This window comes from Musca domestica, unplaced genomic scaffold (genome assembly GCF_030504385.1).
Source record: "Musca domestica strain aabys unplaced genomic scaffold, Musca_domestica.polishedcontigs.V.1.1 38, whole genome shotgun sequence".
In the NCBI taxonomy this organism is placed as follows: Eukaryota; Metazoa; Arthropoda; class Insecta; order Diptera; family Muscidae; genus Musca; species Musca domestica.
In genome coordinates, this window is record NW_026712324.1 from 8,855,355 (window position 1) to 8,881,832 (window position 26,478).

At 35.9% G+C, this 26,478-nt stretch overlaps 1 protein-coding gene across 2 annotated transcripts in view; it reads right to left on the minus strand.

Moving 5' to 3' along the window:
- LOC101888564 (nucleolar protein dao-5) overlaps positions 1–20,676 on the minus strand; it is a 52,834-nt gene extending 32,158 nt beyond the window's left edge. For both annotated transcript variants that reach the window (XM_059126361.1, XM_059126362.1), the window contains exon 1: positions 20,559–20,676. The gene's annotated coding sequence lies outside the window, so the exon portion shown is untranslated. The remainder of the gene's footprint in view (positions 1–20,558) is intronic.
- Between the last annotated feature and the right edge of the window lie 5,802 nt (positions 20,677–26,478).

Consider the following 26,478-nt stretch of genomic DNA (forward strand, 5'->3'; position numbering starts at 1 on the left):
TTTGTTTGTTTACAAACTGCTGGACAACGAATGTTTGCTAATCGGAAAAAAACCAAATTCGGTAGTTCACTACTTTCGGCCAAGCGAAGCAACTCTTTAGCTCTTTGAAATGGGGTATATCATTTCACTCCTTCCGGTACCTCCCCCACAAAGGGTCCAGATTTTGAATAGCCATGAAGCTCATAAAAGGCGAAATGAGCATCATATTAATATTAATTTCAAATTCCTCACACCTAAATATTCTTATTAACATAAATTCAGATGTGAGTATGGAATATATAAGACCCCTCCTCTGGTACCTCCCCCATAAAGTGTCAAAATTTGGAATAACCCAAACTCCCATAAAATGCGAAATATGTACACATCCGATTCATTCTAAGCTTCACATATACCAATATAACACACGATCTGATGTGAAGAGGGAGTATATCGGTTCACTCCTTCCCCACAAGGGGAACATTTTTGCATCTCTGATATAGAATTGTAAATAAGTGTTCGATTTTCTTTAAATTTTTTATATCCCAATATTTTTATCAGTATTAGAAGAAGTGAAATATACGATATACGCCAAACCTGGCACCTTGTAATATTTATATAAGACTTAGGTCAGATACGAAATGGACAATATGACCAATCCTTTTGGAACCTCCTCCATAAAAAGCTAAAAGCATCTTTAAACATAAAACAAGTCGATACGTAAATAAACAAGTAGTCGGTATACGCCAAATCTGGCACCTTGTAATATTTATATAAGACTTAGATCAGATACGAAATGGACAGTATGGCCAACCCTGTCGGAACCTCCTTCATAAAGGGTTAAAAGCTTCAATAATCATAACACATGTCAATACATAAATTAAAAAAACTGACATTGGCTGGGGGTATACATCTGTCGACAAAATCGTCCGATACTTTTTAACTTGTTAGATAAAACTTCAACAAAGGTGTTCTATGTACAGAAGACTTCGTTAAGGTCATCTACCTAGAGAATGGTGATTCAGACTCTACTATCTGTAGAAAATCATGGACAAGAATTTCCATATATAGAAGATCTCATTACCGGTCTTATACCATAAAACATGCACATAGAACTTTTCATAAACTGTCTTCTATTTTAGGAAGACCTTATAAAGGGTTTTCAATCCATACAGGTTCAGTTCGATGATCTGCAATATATCAAAGGATTTTTATACCCTACACCACAAGGTGGTTAGGGTATTATGCCTTTGTGATTTGCTTGTAACAGGCAAAAGGAAACGAGATAGACCCATAGTTCCTTTTGACGATCTGCATAGAATCACTTTCTGAGTTGATTTATGAATGTCAGTCCCTCCGTCTGTCCATGTATTCTTGTGAAAAAAATGCAGGTCGCATTTATTATCCGATTGAGATGAAATTTTCCAAACAACATTTGTTTGGCCCAAGGACGAACCCTATTGAAATTGGAGATAATCGGTAAAAATTTAGATATAGGTCCCATATATAGCTTCGTCCGATTTGCTTTTTATTGTACACCAAACGTCTAATATCAGCCCGAATAGTATGGAACTTTGCACATACAACCAAATTAGGCCTGAAAATAAGTATGCCAAATTTTATCGAAATCGGTTCAGATATAGCTATAGCTCCCATATATATTGTTCATCCGATTTGTTATTTTTGTCCTCCGCAGCCGTAATATGCACTCTGTAACAACAATATTTGGGGAAATATATCAAATGCAGCTGAGAAATACCTTTGCTAAATTCTATCGAGATCGGTTCAGATTTGGGTATAGCTCCCATATATAACTTCGTCCGATTTACCTTTGATTGTGCACCGAACGTCTAATATTTGTCCAAATGGGATGGAATTTGGCACATACGACCGAATTTAGTCTAGAAGGTAGTATGCCAAATTTGGTGAAGATCGGTTCAGATATAGTTATAGCTCCATATATATTGTTCATCCGATTTATTGTATTTGTTACCCACAGCCGTAATATGCATTCCGTAACAACGATATTCAGGGAAATATATCAAATACAGCTCAGAAATATCTTTGCCAAATTTTATCGAGAACGGTTCCGATTTGGATATAGCTCCCATATATATATCTTTATCTGATTTCAAATTAATTTTGCACCAAATGGGCAATACTAATCCGAATTTAAAAGATACAAATGCTTCGGCATATTTAGTCCTTTGAACTTTAAATTATAATTATAATCATAGCGTGTATGATTGAATTCTCCCATAAAAACTTTTAATTATTAAGTGGAGCTCAACTAAATTAGCAAAGCGGTGTAGGGTATCATAAAATCGGCCCGCCCGACTTTAGGACTTTCTTTACTGGTTTATCATGAAGATATTCTTTCATCTATAGAAAGTGACATCTATTTGATGTGATGAAGGACCTTCATGAAGACCTCATTGAAAATCTTCTTTTTATAGAAGAATTTATTGGAGGTTTTATACCTACAAAAGATTCCAAGAATAGAATGAAATCCATCCCCCACCACTAGCAAATTAAAATTTCTTAAAGGCACACACTTCCACATTTTCCCTTTTACATCCAAGAATACCTCTCTCTCAATGAACGTGGTGGTGTACTCAGTAAAAAATAAAAATTTAAACAATTACCACCAATAATGAAAAGGTCATTTGAACAATAACAATATGCGAATAAAATTATATTCATTGCATTTTTTTCAATCTAATTGGCTAGTTAAACAACAAGTTGAAGCTAACAACAACCATAATCAGACATTTTAAACAGAGATCTCGGCTTGTTAACAACAACGAATTACCAGTAGCTGACAATGGCAAATCGGTTAAAATCAAGAGTTGTACTCTCGTTTTCGTTTTCATTTGAATTTCTAATTCTGCCATTGCCATCATTGTGGTGGTATGACGGCTGCTAACTCAAGGTGTCATGAAACAGACAACTGACTCTGTCTAGGAGGAGAAAAGATAGAAAAAAACTGGTTGCAAATAATTGAAAGATGAAAACTTGTCGTTTGTATGGAGATGAAGAAGATGTCGATGAAGATAATCAGCATGGTACAGGTAGTTTCCAACACAACGCAACGAATTTGCTAAAAAAAAGTAAAACTATAATCTAGAGAACCGGCTCAAATCAATGAAGATGTCTGATTTGAATTTGATTGAAAAAAAAACCAGTAAGGAAAGCTCAAAAGTCGGGCGGGGCCGACTATATGATACCCTACACCACTATGCATATTTAGTAGAGCTCTCGTAAAAAGGTTTATACAGGGCATTTCAGAGCTCTATGAGATATTTGGTACAAAATCAAAATCTATCTAATTCTATCGTGCATTTTACGAACTATAGCTATAGCTATCTCTGGAGTGAATATTACGAATGTATGGGACTAAAACTCTAAATCGGATGAAACATATATATGGTTGCTATATTTATATCTGAACCGATTTTCACTAAATTTGATATACTTGCTTCTAGGCTGAATTTGGTCCGATGTACTAAAATTCAGTCCATTTGGACTTATATCGGCCATTTGGTGCACAATTAACCCGAAATCGGATGAAGATATATATGGGAGCTATATCCAAATCTGAACCGATTTCGATAAAATTACAAACATCTATTTCTTGTGGAGTGCATATTACGAATGTGAAAGGCTTAAACACCAAATCGGATGAAATATATATATGGGAGCTATAGCTATATCTGAACCGATTTTCTCCAAATTTGATATACTTGCTTCTAGGCCGAACTCGGTTGGGTGTACCAAAATTCAGGTAATTTGGACTGATAGTGGATATTTGGTGCACATTTAACCTGAAATCGGATGAAGATATATATGGGAGCTATATCTAAATTTGATCCGATTCTCACCAATTTCAATAGGGTTCGTCCTTGGGCCAAAAAAATATTGTTTGGAAAATTTCATCTCAATCGGATAATAAATGCGACCTGCATTTTGTTCACAAGAATACATGGACAGACGGACGGACGGACGGACGGACGGACGGACAGACGGACGGACATGCATAAATCGACTCAGAAAGTGATTCTATGAAGGTTCTCAAAAGTAACTATGGGTCTATCTCGTTTCCTTCTCCATGTTACAAACAAATGCACAAAGACATAATACCCTTACCACTATGTGGTGTAGGGTATAAACAGGTAGGCTAGTTTTGACTTCGCCACATGTTCTAATTCTCAATTCTTGATGCTACCGTGACAACAAACCACTCGCATCATTCTCAATTTTTAATTGTTATTAATTAGAAGTGGCGAGAGAATCTCTAATGCATTCACTATGTGCTTTTGTGCATTATTTTACCCTCCACCACCATTCCCTTTGTAACTTCTGGAATTAAGAACATATACTCTTGATCCGTCCATCCATCTGTATTTTCGTACAATTTTATTCACATTTATTTAAGGTGCGAATAGTTTTAGGCATCAAAAATGGACCATATTTTCCAACGGAATTTTTGTTTGCAGTATTTTTCCCCAGCTTCTGATAGAGTATTTTCATCAGTCTTCATCGCTATTTTTGACAAATAAATGATTTTAAGGTTTCTCGATAAGTTTACCGAAGAGTTCATAATCTTAAATATCAGAAAAATGCTAGTCAGTATCCAAGACCGACCTTCTTGCAAAATTTCAAGATTCTAACTTCAGCCGTTTCGTTTGGGCCATGATTCTCTGTCAGGCAGTAATTTTCCCGCTCTCTTAGGTGCATAGATACCTATTTGGCACAAGAATTAAAATAGAAATTCTAAAATTTGATATTGAGATCTCTATTGGTATCAGGAATTAAAATTTGAAGGAGGTTTTGGAAATTTGTACAATATTTGAACCAAAAATTCGGGAATAAAGCTGAAATCGTGTCACTTGCTACTGTAGATGATTGAAAAGTACTAATTTTCCTATTATTCTTTGAGTAAAAGGAAAACCCTGAGTAATATATATAACCTAGACAGTCTGAAAATTTAGTGCGATGAAAAAATTGTGCATTTCGAGTACTAAAAATCTAAAATTTTGAGTAAAAAAATGTAGGCGGACTTTTCGCTGACGAAATAACAGGCACTTGATATTGTTAAATATAGACTTTAATGGGAAAACTCGTTCCTGTACCATACAGGGTGAGATAAAAAATACTGCAACAAAGTCAAACGCCATAAATTTTACATTTTTTTAAATTTTATCGAATGTAAGCAAAAAATGTCGGAAATAGCATCAAATTTTATAAGTTTAGATTTGGTCACCTTTGGCACGAATTATGATCTTCAAATGGCCAATGAAACCATCATACGCTGTTCGAATGTTGCTCTGCGGTATTTTGGCCCATTCCCGGCGAAGCGTTTGCTTGAGGTGATCGACACTTTGGTATTTCTCAGTGCCAACCTTGCTGCCCAAAATACTCCAGACACAATAGTCCAACGGATTAGTATCCGTAGATTTTGGCGGCCATTGTGCGCTGGAAATGAAGCGAGGAACCTCATTTTGTAACCATTCTTGGGTGCCGCGTGCTGAGTGTGATGGTGCTGAGTCCTGTTGGAATGTCCAAGGTCTGCGGCCAAAATGTTTGCGCGCCCAAGGCTTTAAAACAACCTCCAGAATATTTTCGCGATAATATTCAGCATGTATTCTGATGCCACGGTCGATTAATACGAGCGGAGAGCGAACACCGGGTGTTATGGCGGCCCACACCTTCACCATGGCCGGCGTTCATAGTTGGGCCATGTAGGTCCAAGTTATCATATAGCCCCCACATGACGGTACCTCCCGATATTCGGTATTTTGATTATTTTAACGACATTATTTACCGGAATCGTTTCAAATTTGGTATTAGAAGTTCGTAATGGATGCTACATCCTAAGTAAAAAAATGAGCCATGTAGGTCTACGTCTTCATATAGCCCCGATATAACGGTACCCCCCGATATTCGGTATTTTGATGATTTTAGCGACATTATTTAACGGAATCGTTCCAAATTTGGTATTTGAAGTTCTTAATGGATACTGCAGCATAAAACAGAAAATGGTCCATGTAGGTCCACGTCTTCGTCATTTTTTATCGGGATTGTTCCAAATTTCGCATGTGAAGTTCGTAATGGATATGCCAGAAAATTGTCTGTGCAGGTCCACGCCTTCGTAAAGCCCCCATATAACGGTACCCCCTATATTCGGTATTTTGATGATTTTAGCTACATTATAAACAGATTTTTCTTCAAGTTTCGTATTTAAATATTACAATAACTTATGACAAAAGTTGCCTATGCAGGTCCATGTCGTCGTATAGGCATTCGGTATTTTTAGGATTTTAACAGAATTTTAAACGGATTTTTTTTTTGTACCAAATGGTGGAGGGTATTAAAAGTTCGGTCCGGCCGAACTTACAGCTTTTTTACTTGTTTCATCTCACATGGTTGCAGTTTTTTAATCTCATCCTGTATATCGTAAAAAAATAACAAAGTGCTAATCTGATCGATCGATTATTGTAGATTTAAGACAATTTCCAATATAAAAATCGCGCCTATTAAAAAATAGTTTGAAAACTGCCTTACAGGCAGTTATTTTTCCAAAATATTGTCTATGGTTTCTTTCAAGAATAAAAATCTAAATAAATAAATTTTAAATAATTTATAAAACATTTGAATTAGAAAAACCGGTTACAAAGCCGACACATTAATTTACACAACACCAACTCCACAACATCAAATCCACCCAACCTTAATGGATTAAATTTACAAATTATCAAAACGCTAATAGAGATGACGGCTTTGACGGTAGATTTGTGATGCTGAATAAATTAAAAAATAAAAAATCAAGACGCACACACACACACACTCGCATATCAACATCTCCGTTTCTCTGATCATTGACTGCAACATTGGATGCTTCAAAGTTGTTAATTCTCAATGCGCTGATGAGGTTTATTGCCACGCTTTTTGTTTGTAATGTAAATTTTTTGTATTCACAACGACTAGATATTCAAGGTCAAATGTGAGAAAATTAGATACAATAGGGCTGCCACTGAATAGTTTATTGTCAACAATGCATAGATAAATATCTATCATTCGCGTTCACGATATTTGAAAGCCAAGCTGATATATAAAACTTTTATATCCAACAAAGACATGATATTTTTATGATATTTATTTTAATAAGGGGATCTCTGCCCTAATTAAAACAAACCTTACAAAAAGAAATAGTCTTTGTTGGACATTCGACATTTTTATTTCACTTTGCATTTCATTCGTCGACTGTTACCACAACCACCACGACTCAATAATTAATTAATTAACATATAAAAACAATACTAATTTAAAAATAAATAAATAAAACGAGTAAAAGAGTAACAGAAGCAAATTTAAGAAAACAACAAAACGATCTGCAAAAGCCTCTTGTCCGAGCATGAATAAAACATTGCAACCGGAATTGCGATAAAGTGAATTTATGGTAAATGCTAAAATTTTCTATCAAATGAGGAAATCGTAAATAGTAGTATGGCCAACGCCAGTTGCAGATGGACGGACAGCCGGGCAAACAGTCGGTCGAACCATAAGATATGCCAACCCAATGCTATGGCATAAAAAACGTATGGAAATGACTGGAAAAAAAATAAGAAAGAGGTAAATGCAAAAAATTGCACACGTGATTTTTTTGAAAGTGGAATATTTCAATTAGCATTTCCTTTTCAGGGAAAAATATGTAAAATATTGAAAGTAGCTGTCTTAGGGATATTTTTCCTTCTACAATCTACAAATATAAAACCAGTAAAGAAGGTCCTAAAGTCGGGCTAATTTAGTAGAGCTCCACATAACAATTAAAAATTTTTATGGGAGAATTCAATCATACACGCAATGATTATAAGTATAATTTAAAATTCAAAGGACTAAATATGCCGAAGCATTTGTATCTTTTAAATTCGGAATTGTATTGCCCATTTGGTGCAAAATTAATTTGAAATCAGATAAAGATATATATGGGAGCTATATCCAAATCTGAACCGATCTGCATTTGATATATTTCCCCAAATATTGTTGTTAAAGAGTACATATTACGGCTGCGGAGGACAAAAATAACAAATCGCATGTACAATATATATGGGAGCTATAGCTATATGTGAATCGATCTTCACAAAATTTGGCATACTAGCTTCTAGACTCAATTCGTTCGTATGTGCCAAATTCCATCGCATTTGGACAAATATTAGACGTTTGTTGCACAATAAAGGGTAAATCGGACGAAGTTATATATGGGAGCTATATCCAAATCTGAACCGATCTCGATAAATTTTAGCAAAGGTATTTATGAGCTGCATTTGATATATTTCCCCAAATATTGTTGTTAAAGAGTGCATATGACGGCTGCGGAGGACAAAAATAACAAATCGGATAAACAATATATGTATGGGAGCTATAGCTATATCTGAACCGATTTTGATCAAATTTGGCATACTGATTTTCAGGCCTAATTTGGTTGTATGTGCAGAATTTCATACTATTCGGGCTGATATTACAAGTTTGGTGCACAATAAAATCAAATCGGACAAAGATATATATGGGAGCTTTATCAAAACTTTTACCGATTATCTCCAATTTCAATAGGGCTCGTCCTTGGGCCAAACAAATGTTGTTTGGAAAATTTCATCTCAATCGGATAATAAATGCGACCTGCATTTGGTTCACAAGAAAACATGGACGGACAGACAGACGGACTGACATGCATAAATCAACTCAGAAAGTGATTCTATGGAGATCCTCAAAAGTAACTATGGGTCTATCTCGCTTCCTTCTCCATGTTACAAACAAATGCACAAAGACATAATACCCTTACCACTATGTGGTGTAGGGTATAAAGAGTGACTGACTGACTGACTGAGAATCGTGAAAATTTTGTACGAGGGTCAGTCTTGGTGTGTAGGCGTGTGATAAGGCAGGGTTTTTGGGAAATTCTTACTAAAAGGGTACAATAGGTACCAAAGTGTACTAAAAATCCGAAATGAAAGTCACTGTGAAAGATAGATGTACCAAGTGTTTTATTTTTTGGAAATTCAAACTTAAAGGTTACGGAAATTCTAAAATGGGATTAAAATTCTGAAATGGGATTAAAATTCTAAAATGGTACCATTTGGTATTATGTAAACGGATAGAGCTAAAAATTTGGTATGAAAATCAAGGTTGTTAAGTAAGTTTAATATATGAAGGTGGTTTTGGAAATGTATACTAAGTGTGCGAACTGTACTAAATGGAATAAATTTGGAACAGTTTGGTTCAGGGCGAACAGATGAAGATGAGATTTTCATCATTTTATTGTTAGTGGTAGTAATAAAGAGGTGGTTTTGAAATAGTACTATATTTGGTACAATTTGGTATTGGGTGAGAATATAGTGCGTTGAATCTAGAATTTGTAATTAGAGTCAATATTCATGTGCAGCATAGGCATAATGTAGTTGTACGAAAAGTACTGAATGGTACTATATTTGGTATTGGGCGAAGGGATAGGGATAAAATTCTGAAATTATATATTTCGTTTACCCTTGGTATTTTAGGGATATGGAGATTGATTTGAAAAGGCGTACTATATTTATACGATAATTATGAAATGGTAATAAATTTGATATTGGGTGACAGGATAATTTGATATTGAATCCTCTGCTGGTATCTGGAATTGAGATATGGAGATTGTTTTGAAAATGCGTAGTAAAATTGTTCGAAAAGTACTAAATTGTTTTAAATTTGGTATTGCGAGAAGAAATGGAGCTGAGATCCTGAAATTTGATAAAGATGTCACTGTTGGGGTCTGTGGTATTGGATATGTGTACTATAATTTATCGAAAAGTGTTAAATGTGATTTCTTTATATTTGGCTGGAAAACCACAAGTGGCTATCGTTAGAGCACTCCAGCATTAAAATGTGAATAAATCTTTTGTGTCTCATACGATCGCTCATTACGGTGATACTGAGGACGAATAGGACAGAAGGAAACAGCAACATCAGCAGAAATGGTTCGAAAAGTAAAGAAGCGACTTGATCGGAACCCGCGTCGCTGTGGCCGAAAGATGGCTCTTGAGCTGAACATATCGTAATATTCCATTCCGCAAATATTAAAAATGAGCTCGGGGTACACCGCAACTGAAAGAAAATAGTCTCAAAAGACCTAAAGAGGTGCTTCGCTTAGCCGAATGTGGTGAACTGCCGAATTTGGTTTTCTCCGATGAGAAAATATTCGTTGTCCAGCAGTTTGTAAACTAACAAAATGATCGTGTTTACTTGCCAAAGAGATCAGCTGAAAATGTGCACCTTCGGTGGGCCACCAGAACTCAAGCGTCGGCCATGGTGATGGTGTGGGTCGCCATAACAGCCGTTAGTCAGTCTCCGCTCGTATTAATCGGCCGTGGCATCAGAATAAATGACGAATAGTATCGCGAAAATATTCTCGAGGGTGTTTTAAAGCCTAGGGCACGCAAACATTTTGGCCGCAGACCTTGGACATTCCAACAGGACTCAGCACCATCGCACTCAGCACGCGCCACCCAAGAATGGTTACAAAATGAGGTTCCTCGCTTCATTTCCAGCGCACAATGGCTACCAAAATCTCCGGATACCAATCCGTTGTACTATTGTGTCTGGAGTATTTAGGAAGTTAGGTTGGCACTTACCTAGCGCTTCGCCGGGAATGGGCCAAATAGGACAGACGAGAGATCTTTTGTGATCAAAAACCTTTGAAACCATTTATAGGACAGAAGTCCTTTGAACCGCGTGATACTTCACAGGACTTTTATGGATAGACGACCTTCTGAAGGTATTTGCGAAGATGTCAAATAGTTCCCGATAGACCTAAAAATTCTTTAAAAGAAGGCGCACTTCTCACATTTTTTAATGTTTTAAAAGCACGTTGAGTTTTCACAATTGACTTCTTGTAAATTTTAACTATTTCAGAGAGCTCGCGTGGCGTGTATTGGTTCATGGTAAAAATCTGCTTGGACTGACGCTTCAATGCGGTATGTCATTAAGCGATGTGACATCTCTGTCAAAAGTTATGGCGTTGCCAGATGGGTCCGTTGAATATGGGCAACCCTGTAGTAATTTTCAATAGCAATTCGAGAATACCATTTAAAATTCGTAATCTTTGTAAACCTTTGCATTTTATTCGAAATTCAATATAATGCTTTTGTAATTCAAAGTTTTTTTTTTGCAAATCGAAACTAACTAACATTAAAATTGCATTGGTTTCGTATTTGCATTCTCAAATTACAAATAATATGATTCGAATATTAAATTGAATAATTCGAAATCCAAGCGGCATAATTCAAATTTAAAATTAAAAAATCCAAATTAATTTACTAACGCCAAATACACTAATACTAATTTGATCCCTGACCTTTACTTTACAACGCAGAATGTTTCACAGGTCCCCTGTAGTCAGGACATGTCTTCGATAGACAGGAGAAATTCAGGTATCTAAAATACCTTAAAAAGTGCTAGACACAACATCTTTTACAGTTTTCCAAAGTCAATAGATTTTTTAAAAGTCTTTTGTGGCCAGGAGGTTTCCGAAGGTCATGTGACGTTTTTTTTCTAAAGCCAAAATATCTTATGAAGACTTTCTATGGCCTTATACTGGCTCCACATAGTCGTGAGATCTTTAGGGGATCTACTCCTTTACCGTTGAGTATTTTAGTATAGTTTAATATGTACGTTGAAAAGGCGGGTGAAAAGAAGGAAGGAAGATCAAAAAGTGAAGCGAAGGGGAGCCAAAATATTTAAAAATAGGTCAGAAGAACAAAAAAATCAATCAAATCTGTACAATAAAAAAATGAAAGTGAAAATTTTGGTCTTATAGTATTTTGGTAGATAAAAATTCCACAAATCCTTATCTTTTTAGAATTTCTATTGGTCGAATAACTTATCTCAGATTTCTACATATCTTCTTTATATAAAATATTTTTAACGGTTTTTTATACCCTCCATACTAAGTTTGTCATTCCGTTTGTAACACCTCGAAATATTCATTTTAGAACCAAAAAAGTATATATATTCTTGATCAGCATAAAATTCTATGTCGATTAGCGATGCCCTAGCTTCCAAACGAAATGAAGTAGGTTGATAAAATTTTATGTTGTTCGTACAGGGTTGCCCATATTCGACGGACCCATCTGGCAACGCCATAACTTTTGACAGAGATGTCACATCGCTTAATGACATACCGTGTTTGAAGCGTCAGTTCAAGCAGATTTTTACCATGAACCAATACACCCCACGCGAGCACCCTGAAATAGTTGAAATTTACAAGAAGTCATTTGTGAAAACTCAACGTGCTTTTAAGACATTAAAAAATGTGAGAACTGCGCCTTCTAAGAACACCATTAGGCGTTTATACGAAAAAATGTCGACTGGTAAGGCTCTTTCTAATCCGAAGAGGCCATATAAAAGTCGACCAAGGCGATCGGCCGAGAATATCGCTGCCGTACGAGCCAGTGTTGAGAGGTCCCCAAGAACATCCCAAAAACGCCGTTCTCAGCAGTTGGGCATGGCTCGGTCCACTTTACAACGGATTATTCGCATTGATTTGCATTTGTTCCCGTACAAAATTCAATTGACGCAAAGAATGCTGCCTGCGGACAAGCCTCGTCGATTGGAATGGACCTAAAGGTCCGGCGAATATGGGCAACCCTGTATATTATGTCTGCAGGACTTTTGGTATTGAAAATGGGCCATGTAGGTCCACGTTTTGGTATAACCCCCATATAGCGGTACCTCCCGATATTCGGTACATTGATGATTTCAACGACATTATTCACCGGAATTGTTTCAGTTTTGGTATTTAAAGTTCGTAATGAATACTACAGCCTATGACATAAGATTGTCTGTGCAGGTCCACGTCTTCGTATAGCCCCCATATAACGGTACCTCCCGATTTTCGGTACTTTGATGATTTTAGCGACATTATTCACCGCAATTGTTTCAAATTTGGTATTTGAAGTTTGTAATGGATACCACAGCTTATGACAGAAAATTGTCTGTGCAAGTCCACGTTTTGGTATAGCCCCCATATAATAGTACCTCCATATATTCGGTATTATATATAACTGCTACATTCGTTATTTTAAAGATTTTAACAGATTTTATTTTTTTTGAAAATTGTAAAATTCATTCCAAATGGTGGATGATATTCAACATCCTACACCTTTTTTCTAGTTTTATATTAAAAACCATTTGCAAGACCTTTATAGATAAGATAACATTCATTTGTCTTCTTTAAATTGAATACCTTATACAAAGGAAAAAAAATGAAAATGTACATTAAAATAATAGAAGAACAGTGTCAACACCTTACACAACTCCTAGAAAAACATTAAAGCTTCCATCAAAACATCATCAGCTGATATCACTTAAAACACTTTAGCCAAAGCCAAAGCCACAGAAGTCGGCTCAACGAGACACAACTAATTACAGACGGTGTTTTAGTTTCGATTTCATTTTATTTCAAGTTTTTGTTTTTTTTTTTCCACTTATAGAAAATGAAAGCCTTCTGCCGTCATAACTAGCATCATCGTCATCATAGCCATCATCTTCACTGTGGTGGTTATCAGCAGCACCACCATCATAATCATAACACAATTTTAGTTTTGAAAGAAAGTAAAATTGGCATAAAAATGTTATAATTTCTTGTTGGTGTGGTGTTTTTGTTTTTTTTTTTTTATTATTTCTTTCCACTTCGGCATTCGTAGAGTATAAAAAGTCTCCAGTAAATGAAAATAAACGACTTATAAAACGTGGAGTAAATAATCTAAACACGCCAAAGTTGTAAACGCATCTGTCTGTATGTCTGCCCGTAAGACTGTAAAAGGCAATTAAACGAAGAAAACTATTTTATACTATGCCTTTTACACCATCTTCATTGTAGTTTTGGTATGCTTTAGGTGTTGGTCGACCTAATGTGCCCTCCACCCATCTTTTGGCACCATCATCTGTGTGTGTGTTATATGGGTTATTTATTTTCTTTGATAACAATATTCAATTTTAATGGCGTTACTAATGTTTTTTGGTTGTTGGATCTAATTTGTTATACAAACCATGATTATAATTGGGTGATTTGTATTTGAAATGGCAAAATATTTACATTGACTTACTGAGAAATGGGGCCAAACTAAAAAAGGGCCTTCTTTATTTTAAAATGTAGACTTTTATGAGAAATTCTAAACACATATATTTGCAACGAATATTACATAAATACTTTATACCGAAAAAAACTATCCATATGCCTATCTTAAACGTTAAAGTAGTGGTAACAACCCTCGGCAATTGAAGTTTGTGTCTTAAGTCTTTTGTTTTGTTTGCATTATTATTATGGTCATGCAGGGAGTCTAAGCTGCCAGGCAAAGTCTAAATAGTGTGTTCAAAAACAGGCAAAGGATAAATTTTAACTAAAATTGAAGAGAAATTAAATCATTAAAAAAACCAGTAAAGAAAGTCTTAAAGTCGGGCGGGGCCGACTTTATGATACCCTACACCACTTTGCTAATTTAGTAGAGCTCCACATAACAAATAAAAGTTTTTATGGGAGAATTCAATCATACACGCTAAGATTATAATTATAATTTAAAGTTCAAAGGACTAAATATGCCGAAGCATTCGTATCTTTTAAATTCGGACTTGTATTGCCCATTTGGTGCACAATTAATTTGAAATCGCATAAAGATATATATATGGGAGCTATATCCAAATCTGTACCGATCTCGATACAATTTGGCAAAGATATTTCTGAGCTGTATTTGATATATTTCCCTGAATATCGTTGTTACGGAGTGCATATTACGGTTGTGGGTAACAAATATAACAAATCGGAAGAATAATATATATGGGAGCTATAGCTATATCTGAACCGATCTTTACCAAATTTGACATACTAGCTTCTAGACTCAACTCGGTCGTAAGTGCCAAATTCTATCCCATTTGGACAAATATTAGACGTTTGCTGCACAATAAAAGGTAAATCGGACGAAGTTATATATGGGAGCTATATCCAAATCTGAACCGATCTCGATAAAATTTAGCAAATGTATTTCTGAGCTGTATTTGATATATTTCCCCAAATATTGTTGTTGCAGAGTGCATATTACGACGGCGGTGGACAAAAATAACAAATCGGATGAACAATATATATGGGAGCTATAGCTATATCTGAACCGATTTCGATCAAATTTGGCATACTTATTTTCAGGCCTAATTTGGTTGTATGTGCAAAATTCCATACTATTCGGGCTGATATTACACGTTTGGTGCACAATAAAAAGCAAATCGGACGTGATATATATGGGAGCTATATCTAAATTTTGACCGATTATCTCCAATTTCAATAGGGTTCGTCCTTGGGCCATGCGAACTGTACTTTGTTTACAAAAATACATGGACAGACGGACGGACATGAATAAATCGACTCAGAATGTGATTCTATGCAGATCATCAAAAGGAACTATGGGTCTATCTTGCTTCCTTTTGCCTGTTACAAACAAATGCACAAAGACATAATACCCTGACCACCTTGTCGTGTAGGGTATAAAAAACAAATTAAAAAGTATCAGTCGGCTATGCCGAAATACATTTTGACCCTTTATTGAGGTTCTAAAGCAGTAGGCCAACAGGAAGAAGTACTGGGATGTGTGATATTTAGAAAGAATTGGACGCTTATTTCGCATTTTTTGAGCGTTTGGTTGTGTAAAATGTTGACCCCTTTGTGGGGGTGGTACCAGAAGGAGTTGACAGCTATATCCCATCTTCCCATCACATCTCGTGTTAATAAAAATAATTAATAAAACAATAAGTTCGACCGGCTGGGTGAAACATTAGAGCCCATTATGACCAACAAATATCGATTTTTAGACAAATCCGTGAAAAAAAAAATGTGACAAAAATCATCAAAATATACCTCTGCATACAATGTTTTGCCAACGGAGCTAGAACCCATTATAACCAACGAATACCAATTTTTTAGACAAATCCTCGAAAAAATGAGGCAAAAATCATCAAAATACCGAATATCGGGAAGGTGCTATACAAAACGTGGACCTATATGTACAATGTTCCACCACACTAGCTAGAACGCATTATCACCTACAAATACCAATTTTTAGACAAATCCGTAAAAAATGTTGGAAAAATAATCCAAATAACGAATTTCAGGAGGTATAACTCAATTATTCAAAATTTTGACCTGTTGTGGGGGAAGTACTTGACGGAGTGAGCCGATATTTTCACACCTGATATAGCACTACAATACAAATATTGGTATACTGTGAAAATTTAGACCTTTTGTGAGGGCGGTAACAAAATAAATGGACCGATACTGACCATCACCGAACCCGATTTTAGCTTCACAATAATATTACGATGTATCAAGGTTGGATCAAACCGAATACAGAGTTATCGTGAGCACCAGCCAGCCAGAAAGACACCCCTAGATTGACTTCAAATGTCCTGAAACGGATTTGGTTCAAATAGACCTAGGGTCTAAAACCTTTATTTCTCTCTAGCCATACAGGGTGAGATAAAAACTCCAACAAAGTCAAACGTCATAATTATTACATTTTTTTTTAATTTATTGAATGAATGCAAAAAATGTCGAAAATAGCATCAAATTTTAGAATAAGTTTAGATTTGTTCGAATTGGTCACCTTTGGTACGAATTATGGCCTTCAAAAGGCAAATAAAACCGTCACATGCTGCCCGAATGTTGGTCTGCGATATTTTGGCCTATTCCCGGCGAAACGCTTACTTGAGGTGATTGACACTTTGGTATTTTTTAGTGCCAACCTTGCTTTCCAAAATACGCGTGCTGAGTGCGATGGTGCTGAGTCCTGTTGGAATGTCCAAGGTCTGCCGCCAAAATGTTTGCGTGACCAAGGCTTTAATAAACCAAAATATTTTCGCGATAATATTCGGCACTAATTCGAATGCCACGGTCGATTAATACGAGCGGAGAGCGACCACCTGCTGTTATGACGGCCCACACCATCAACATGGCCGGCGCTTGAGTTCTGGTGGCCAACCGAAGGTGCACATTTTCAGCTGACCTTTTTGGCAAGTAAACACGATCATTTTGTTTGTTTACAAACTGCTGGACAACGAATGTTTTCTCATCGGAGAAAACCAATTACGGCAGTCCACTACTTTTAGGCCAAGCGAAGCAACTCTTTAGCTCTTTTGAGTCTATTTTCTTTCTGTTGCGGTGTAAGTTCTTGCACCTTTTGGAATTTCAATGGCTTTACCCCGAGCTCATTTTTCAATATTTGCCGAATGGAATATTGCGATATGTTCAGCTCACGAGCCATTTTTTCGGCCACTGCGACGCGGGTTTCGATCAAGTCGCTTCTTTACTTTTCGAACCATTTCTGCTGATATTGCTGTTTTCTTCCGTCCACTTCCTTGATGTCGGGCTACGCTACCAGCATCCCGATAACGAGCGATGGTACGAAGCACAAAATATTTATTCATATTTAATTGTTGGATTGCTCTAACGATAGCTACTTGTGGTTTTCCGGCAAAATTTAAAGAAATCACATTATCACGCTTGAATTCCATCACGAATAATTTTTTTTTTCTGGATAATTCTCACCAAAATGTTTTTGTACACTTGTGAACAATATAATGAACTGTCACTGGAATAATTTTAACAGCTGTCGGACGAGTGGCTTAGAAATGACAGCAGTCTGAAGTTGGTTGCAGTTTTTTCAACTGTACGGCGATCCATCGAATTACAATGAAGGACCGACCATTCAAGGCCAGATATGCACCCCTAAACCCGGCTATGCAGACTATTATAGATAAATAAATAAACAAGCTTCTAACATAAGGATACATAGAGTCCTCACATAGCCCATACAGTCCCAAATTACGTTGGCACAAAAAAAACGGGACGTGGCGACTATGTACGGACTTTAGAAAACTCAACAGCCGATCGGAGGAGGGCAGCAGGAAATATGCTGCATTCACTGTTGCAGGACGAGGATTATATCAATGGAAAATCTTGCCTTTTGATCTTCACACGGCACCCGAAATTTTTCAACAGGCATCGGATAGCGTTATCAGGCCAGAAATGGAGCCACAGTGGTTTGCGTATTTAGATAATATTGTGGTTATCGGAAGAACATTTAGTGAATCTGCGGACTGCGTTCCAGCGGTTGCGAGGAGCCTGATTACGCATCAATCCCGACAAATGCGAGTTCTTTAAACGCGAGGCAAAATACTAAGGTCACGTAATTAGCGGGGAAGGCATTCAGACTGGCTCGACAAGATTGCAGCCATCCAGGGGATTGAGCCACCAAAAACGCTTAAGGAGTTATGGCGTTTTTTTGGGGGTAGTTTCTTGGTACTGGAGGTTTGTACCCGACTTTGCCACTATTGCCCAACCCCTAATGTCTCTTCTTAATAAGGGAAAACATTGGAAATAGACGGAAAATCAACGGACAGTGTTGCCCTGACTTTGCATGGAGATTTGTCCTCCAGACTGACGCTAGTGATCACGGACTTAGGCGGTTCTAACCCAAACTTTCGACGAAGATGAATGAGTTATAGCATATCCCCATAATTTGGTAATGGAAGATGTTGCTGGGTCAAAAATATTCTATAATTAGAACAAATATTTCTATGAACTTTAAGCTGACTCTTGATGACAGTTTGATTGCTCAGGTCAAAATGTGTTTTACACATCTGTTCTGTAATGAGATTTCTTGAATCTATTATTCTGGAGTCTGAGTCTTGCAGAAAAAATCATGATAGAAACCCGATATTAAGAGAAAAGTCTTGAGATAAAAGAAATAAATTATATAAAGAAATCTGCCTTAAAATTCCTTAAGGCATTTACAAACCTAAAACCAGTAAAGAAAGCCTTAAAGTCGGGCGGGGCCGACTTTATGATACCCTACACCACTTTGCTAATTTAGTAGAATTAAAAGTTTTTATGGGAGAATTCAATCATACACTCTATGATTATAATTATAATTTAAGGTTCAAAGGACTTAATATGTCGAAGCATTTGTATCTTTTAAATTCGGACTTGTATTGCCCATTTGGTGCACAATTAATTTGAAATCGGATAAAGATATATATGGGAGCTATATCCAATTCGGAACCGATCTCGATAGAATTTGACAAAGATATTTCTGAGCTGTATTTGATATATTTCCCTGAATATCGTTGTTACGGAGTGCATATTACGGCTGTGGGTAACAAATACAACAAATCGGATGAACAATATATATGGGAGCTATAGCTATATCTGAACCGATCTTCACCAAATTTGGCATACTAGCTTCTAGACTCAATTCGGTCGCATGTGCCAAATTCCATCCCATTTGGGCAAATATTAGGCGTTTGGTGTACAATAAAAGGTAAATCGGACGAAGTTATATATGGGAGCTATATCCAAATCTGAACCGATCTCGATAAAATTTGGCAATATTTCCCCAAATATTGTTGTTACAGAGTGCATATTACGGCTGCGGAGTACAAAAATAACAAATCGGATGAACAATATATATGGGAGCTATAGCTATATCTGAACCGATTTCGATAAAATTTGGCATACTTATTTTCAGGCCTAATTTGGTTGTATGTGCAAAATTCCATACTATTCGGGCTGATATTACACGTTTGGTGCACAATAAAAAGCAAATCGGACGAAGATATATATGGGAGCTATATCTAAATTTTGACCGACTATCTCCAATTTCAATAGGGTTCGTCCTTGGGCCAAGCAAATGATCTATGCAAATTTTCATCTGGATCGGGCAATAAATGCGACCTGTACTTTGTTTACAAAAATACATGGACAGACGGACAGACGGACGGACGGACATGCATAAATCGACTCAAAATGTGATTCTATGCAGATCATCAAAAGGAACTATAGGTCTATCTCGCACAAAGACATAATACCCTGACCACCTTGTGGTGTAGGGTATAGGTATGGTATATAATAAAAATAAAATTGCTTGTATATCCAAATATTTTTATATCTAAGATCTCGATTTCAATAAAAAATTAGGGTTTTGTTAACATTTTCCCAAATAGACATACATTTTGCAAAAGGGATTTTTGGACATGCTAAGTTCGGTTTCCAAAACTTTTTTTTTTGGCGTTGTGTGAAAAATCTTAATTGTTTTCGTATGCTAAAAAATGTTTTGCTACCCACTGCGGCTTAAACAATTTGTTTCTTTTGATCATTTTCTTTTTCTTCTTCGGCTATGCTTGAAATATTTTGCAATACTCAGTGGTGATGACGATAATGAGCCAAACGACGACGATGATGATGATGATGATGAAAATAAAGTTTTGAAATATTTTAAAACGAGGTATTTATACATATTTTAAACCCTGCTGTTCAGAGCTGTTACATTGCGAAAGAAAAGAAGTGGGAGCCGAAAAAAAAATCAGACACTTTGCATGTTGCAATTGCAGAAAAAAAAATAACAACAACGCATGAGCGACACAAAAAGAGAGCAATAAACTAAACGAAAGGTATAATGGAGAAAAGGAGAAAAACAAGAAAAAACACTTTTCATGAAAGTCAAACTTACCTTAAAGTTAAAAAAAAACAGTTTTTTGAAAATTCAAACAAATCAAATCGATTTGAGGGTTAATCCAACTTTCAGCAGGCGAAAGGCGAAAATAATTTAAATTCAAATTTTGAAAATCCTACAAAAAAATCGATATAAAATAAAAGGAAGAAATAGTAGAGCGTGTTTTAATAACTTGTTTATTTATTTTATGTTGTAGTCGCGTTACACCAAAGAAATTAATGAAAATAAAATTGGAAAAGAAATGAAAGAGGAAAATAATGGAAATATGGAAAAACGACAATAAACGTTACAAGTCACACACTTAATGGTTACACACGCACGCGTAGATGTTTGAATGTATGATTTTTTTCTTTGTTTTTAACGAACGAAATATCCAGACACTTGTTAATAATTTTTTTTCGGGGTTTTCTTTTTCAATTTCCTTTAAATAAAATTATGTGGAATTTTTTTTTGCTTAACAAACACTTGGTTTTTATTTAAAAACAATATTTATTTTGTTTTTCTCTTTAATTTTCTTTATATTTTTATATTTGTTTTACTAACTTTTTACTTTTTGATTTTTTTTTTTTGTGTTTAGCTAAATTTAGTTGGTTTTTTCCACCAACCAAATATTTGTTAATTTTTTTTGTTCAAATCAAAATTCAATGCGCAGACGTCTTTAAAAACCGTTCACTTGACTGCTCATTTGCAGACTAACTTGGCCGTATTGTTGGCCAACTTCTTGTTGGCTCATAAACTCTGCCATTCAGCCAGTCCCGCCAGTCGTTGCTTGTAGTGGTGGCTTAAGGTTGGTCGCATTGACGGTGACGGTGACGCTCAGCTGGTTTCTTCTCTTCTTCATGGCTAACAACTGTCATTGCAGGTTAATTGTGAATGAGAAAGAGTGTACGCAGAGTGATTATTATGCATCAAATGCATTGCCTGCTTTGTTTGTTGCTATTATGTGTTGGTGTTAGTTTTGCTTAACCGGGGGGACAGTGGTTAAAGGGTATATTGAGTATAACTTCAATAAGAAAATATCATTATACCCTACACCACAAGGTGGTCAGGGTATTATGTCTTTGTGCATTTGTTTGTAACAGGCAGAAGGAAACGAGATAGACCCATAGTTCCTTTTGATGATCTGCATAGAATCGCATTCTGAGTCGATTTATGCATGTTCGTCCGTCCGTCTGTCCATGTATTTTTGTAAACAAAGTACAGGTCGCATTTATTGCCCGATCCAGATGAAATTTTGCAAAGATCTTTTGTTTGGCCCAAGGACGAACCCTATTGAAATTGGAGATAATCGGTAAAAATTTAGATATAGCTCCCATATATATCTTCGTCCGATTTGCCTTTTATTGTGCACCAAACGTGTAATATCAGCCCGAATTGTATGGAATTTTGCATATACACCCAAATTAGGCCTGAAAATATGTATGCCAAATTTGATCGAAATCGGTTCAGATATAGCTATAGCTCCCATATATATTGTTCATCCGATTTGTTATTTTTGTCCACCGCCGCCGTAATATGCACTCTGCAACAACAATATTTGGGGAAATATATCAAATACAGCTCAGAAATACATTTACTAAATTTTATTGAGATCTGTTCAGATTTGGATATAGCTCCCATATCTAACTTCGTCCGATTTACCTTTTATTGTGCACCAAACGTCTAATATTTGTCCAAATGGGATGGAATTTGGCACTTACGACCGAGTTGAGTATAGAAGCTAGTATGTCAAATTTGGTTCAGATCGGTTCAGATATAGCTATACCTTCCATATATATATTGTTCATCCGATTTGATGTATTTGTTACCCCCAACCGTAATATGCACTCCGTAACAACGATATTCAGGGAAATATATCAAATACAGCTCAGAAATATCTTTGCCAAATTTTATCGAGATCGGTTCAGATTTGGATGTAGCTCCCATATATATCTTTATCCGATTTCAAATTAATTGTGCACCAAATGGGCAATACAAGTCCGAATTTAAAAGATACGAATGCTTCGGCATATTTAGTCCTTTGAATTTTAAAATATAATTATAATCATAGCGAGTATAATTGAATTCTCCCATAAAAACTTTTAATTGTTATGTGAAGCTCTACTTAATTAGAAAAGTGGTGTAGGGTATCATAAAGTCGGCCCCGCCCGACTTGAAGATTTTCTTTACTGGTTATTTTGTATATAGCATTCTGAAATATAGAGAAGTAAGCAAAGGCAGGTCGTGTGATTCCCTACAACACTATAATTCTGATGTGATACCCTTGGAACAGAATGGGTGAACTCCTCTAAATTTTTGGGACATATATTTGGCCTACTTGATAAAAATAATTTAAAATGTCAAGTATGGAGGTGGTTTTAAAAGTGTGTATTACAATTGTACGAAAAGTACTAAATGGTACTAAATTTGATATTGAGTGATGGGATAGAACTTAAACAGTGACATTTTATATTGCCATAGCTGTTGGAGGCTAGGATTGAGATATTGATCAGTTTTAAGTACTCAAATTATACGAAAAGCACTAAATTGTACTAAATCTAGTATTGAGTGAATATTAAGCTGAAATCCCAAAATTTCTATTGGTATCTGGCAATGGTGGGATTGAGGTCACTGTTGGGATTGAGGTCACTGTTGAATTCCAGGGTTTACATATGGAGACGTTCAAAAAGTTTTGGATAGTAAAAATGGATGTGAGTCAATTTTGCATAACATCTTCCTCGGTAAACATCGAATTGAAAGATTTTAAAGACGTTTTGTGGTAAAAGGTTTTATTTTCCGGTTATTCTTTCTGAAAAAGGAAAGGAAAAGGAAATTTTGCTACCATATCCAACCGTTGAAACCAAGATAGACCTCATTATCAAATTTCAGGATTCGAGCCCTATCCATTCACTCAACGGCAAATTTATTAGCATTGGTTGCTTTTAGAACAATCATAGTACTCATTCCCAAAACTATCTCTTTCTCTCAAAACTGTATACCAACATTGTACTAAATCTAGTATTGAGTGAATATTAAGCTGGAATCCCAAAATTTCTATTGGTATCTGGTAATGGTGGGATTGAGGTCACTGTTGGGATTGAGGTCACTGTTAAATTCCAGGTTTTACATATGAAGACGTTCAAAAAGTTTTGGATAGTAAAAATGGATGTGAGTCCATTTTACATAACTTCTTCCTCGGTAAACTTCGAATTGAAAGATTTTGAAGACGTTTTGTGGTAAAAGGTTTTATTTTCCGATTATTCTTTCTGAAAAAGGAAAGGAAAAGGACATTTTGCTACCATATCCAACCGTTGAAACCAAGAGAGACCTCATTATCAAATTTCAGGATTCGGGTCCTATCCATTCACTCAATGACAAATTTAGTACTCATTCCCAAAACTATCTCTTTCTCTCAAAACTGTATACCAACATTGGCCTACACATCAAATTTCAGAATTCCAGCTCTATTCTAAAACCCAATCCCAAATTCCAACGGCAAATTTTTTGTACAAATTCCAAAACCACTACCTTTTCTCATCTACAGACATCAATATCAAATTTTCAGAAATCTGCCTCTAACCCTACACCCAGCACCAACTTTAGTAGCACTTAGTACTTTTCGACACATTTCCAATACCACACACACATATCTTAACCACAGACACCAACAGTGGAATCTATATCAAAATTTCAGGACCTCACACTCTATTCCGTCATACAATACTAAATTTAGAACGATTTAGTACTTTTTGTACAATATAGTACACATTACGAAAACCCCATCCATATCTCAATTCCAGATGCCAACATAGACATCAATATTACATTTGAGGATTCCAGTTCTATCCCTTCACCCAACTTAGTACCACATAGTACTTTTTTTAACAACTATTGTACAGATTTCAAAAGCAATCCGCAAACGCCAACAGTGACATCTATTTCAAATATCAGGATTTCAGCGCCATTCCTCCACACAATACCAAATCTAGTACTATATAATAATTTTCGTACAATTATAGAACATGTTTCCAAAAACACCTTCATACGTAAACCCTACTTTCTGACCTTGGCCCTCATACCAAATTTCAAATCTTTAGCTCTATCGGTATTTCAGAATGTCATATACAAACAAAATGGTACCATTTTAGAACTTTTCGTTACCTTAAAGTTCAAATATGCAGAACCTTATGGTACATCTAGCCAGCCTGTACCATATCAATAACTCTCATTCCAAATTTCTGTTCACCGAATACCATGCTATACAATTGTACCAAATACAGTAATATTTAATACTTTTCGTGCACTTCTGGCACACATTTCCAAAGCCACCTCTTTATCACAAAACCTACCACCAACAGGGACCTAAATATCAAAATCCAGTTCACCATTAACCAAAATTTGCCAAATGTAGTACAATTAAGGACAGTTCGTACACTTAGTACACATTTCCAAAACCACGTTTAGTACTAGTACTAAAGTACTTTTCATATCCTTTCAGTACATATGTCCTAAATTTCAAGATCCTAGCTTCAGCCGTTTCGTCTGGGCGTAGTCAGTCAGTTATTTTACTACTCTTGTATATACATGTATATCATCAGCCGTATGTCTACAGAGAGTATACAGGGTGAGATAAAACAAGTAAAAAAGCTGTAAGTTCGGCCGGGCCGAACTTTTAATACCCTCCACCATTTGGTACAATTTTGGCAATTTCCAAAAAAAAAAATAAAATAAATAAATAAATAAATAAAAAAAATAATAAAAAAAATCCTTTAAAAATTCTGTTAAAATCTTAAAAATACCGAATGTCTATACGACGACGTATACCTGCATAGGCAACTTTTGTCATAAGTTATTACAACATTTAAATGCGAAACTTGAAGAAAAATTTTTTTATAATGTAGCTAAAATCATCAAAATACCGAATATAGGGGGTACCGTTATATGGGGGCTATACGAAGACGTGGACCTGCACAGACAATTTTCTGTCTTAGGCTGTAGTATCCATTACGAACTTCAAATGCCAAATTTGAAACAATTCCGGTGAATAATGTCGCTAAAATCATCAAAATACCGAATATCGAGAGGTGCCGTTATATGGGGGCTATATGAAAACTTGGACCTACATGACCCATTTACGAACTTAACCTGCCTACTGGCAAAATATACATGTGTGCAAAATTTTAGCCTTCTATCTCAATTTGTTCGAAAGATAGCGTGATTACAACAGACAGACAGACAGACAGACAGACGGACATGGCTAAATCGTCTTAGAATTTTACGCTGATCAAGAATATATATACTTTGTTGGGTCTGCCGTGAGTATTTCGAGGAGTTACAAACGGAATGACAAAATTAATATACCCTCCATAGTATTGTGGAAGGTATAAAAACTGCAACAAAGTCAAAAGCCATAATCTTTACATTTTAATTTTTTAATTTTTTTTTTTTTTTTTTTTTTTTGAATGAAAGCAAAAAATGTCCGAAATAGCATCAAATTTTAGAATAAGTTTAGATATGTTCGAATTGGTCACCTTTGGCAGCAATTATGGCCTTCAAACGGCCAATGAAACCGTCACACGCTGCCTGAATGTTGCTATGCGGTATTTTGGCCCATTCCCGGCGAAGCGCTTGCTTAAGGTGATCGACACTTTGGTATTTTTTAGTGCCAACCTTGCTTTCCAAAATACCCCATATACAGTAGTTTAACGGATTGGTATCCGGAGATTGCGGTGGCCATTGTGCGCTGGAAATAAAGCGAGCAAACTCATGTTGTAAACATTCTTGGGTGGCGCGTGCTGAGTCCTGTTGGAATGTCCAAAGTCTGCAGCCAAAATGTTTGCGGGCCCAAGGCTTTAATATACCCTCCAGAATATTTTCGCGATAATATTCGGCATCTATTCTGATGTCACGGTCGATTAATGCGAGCGAAGAGCTACCA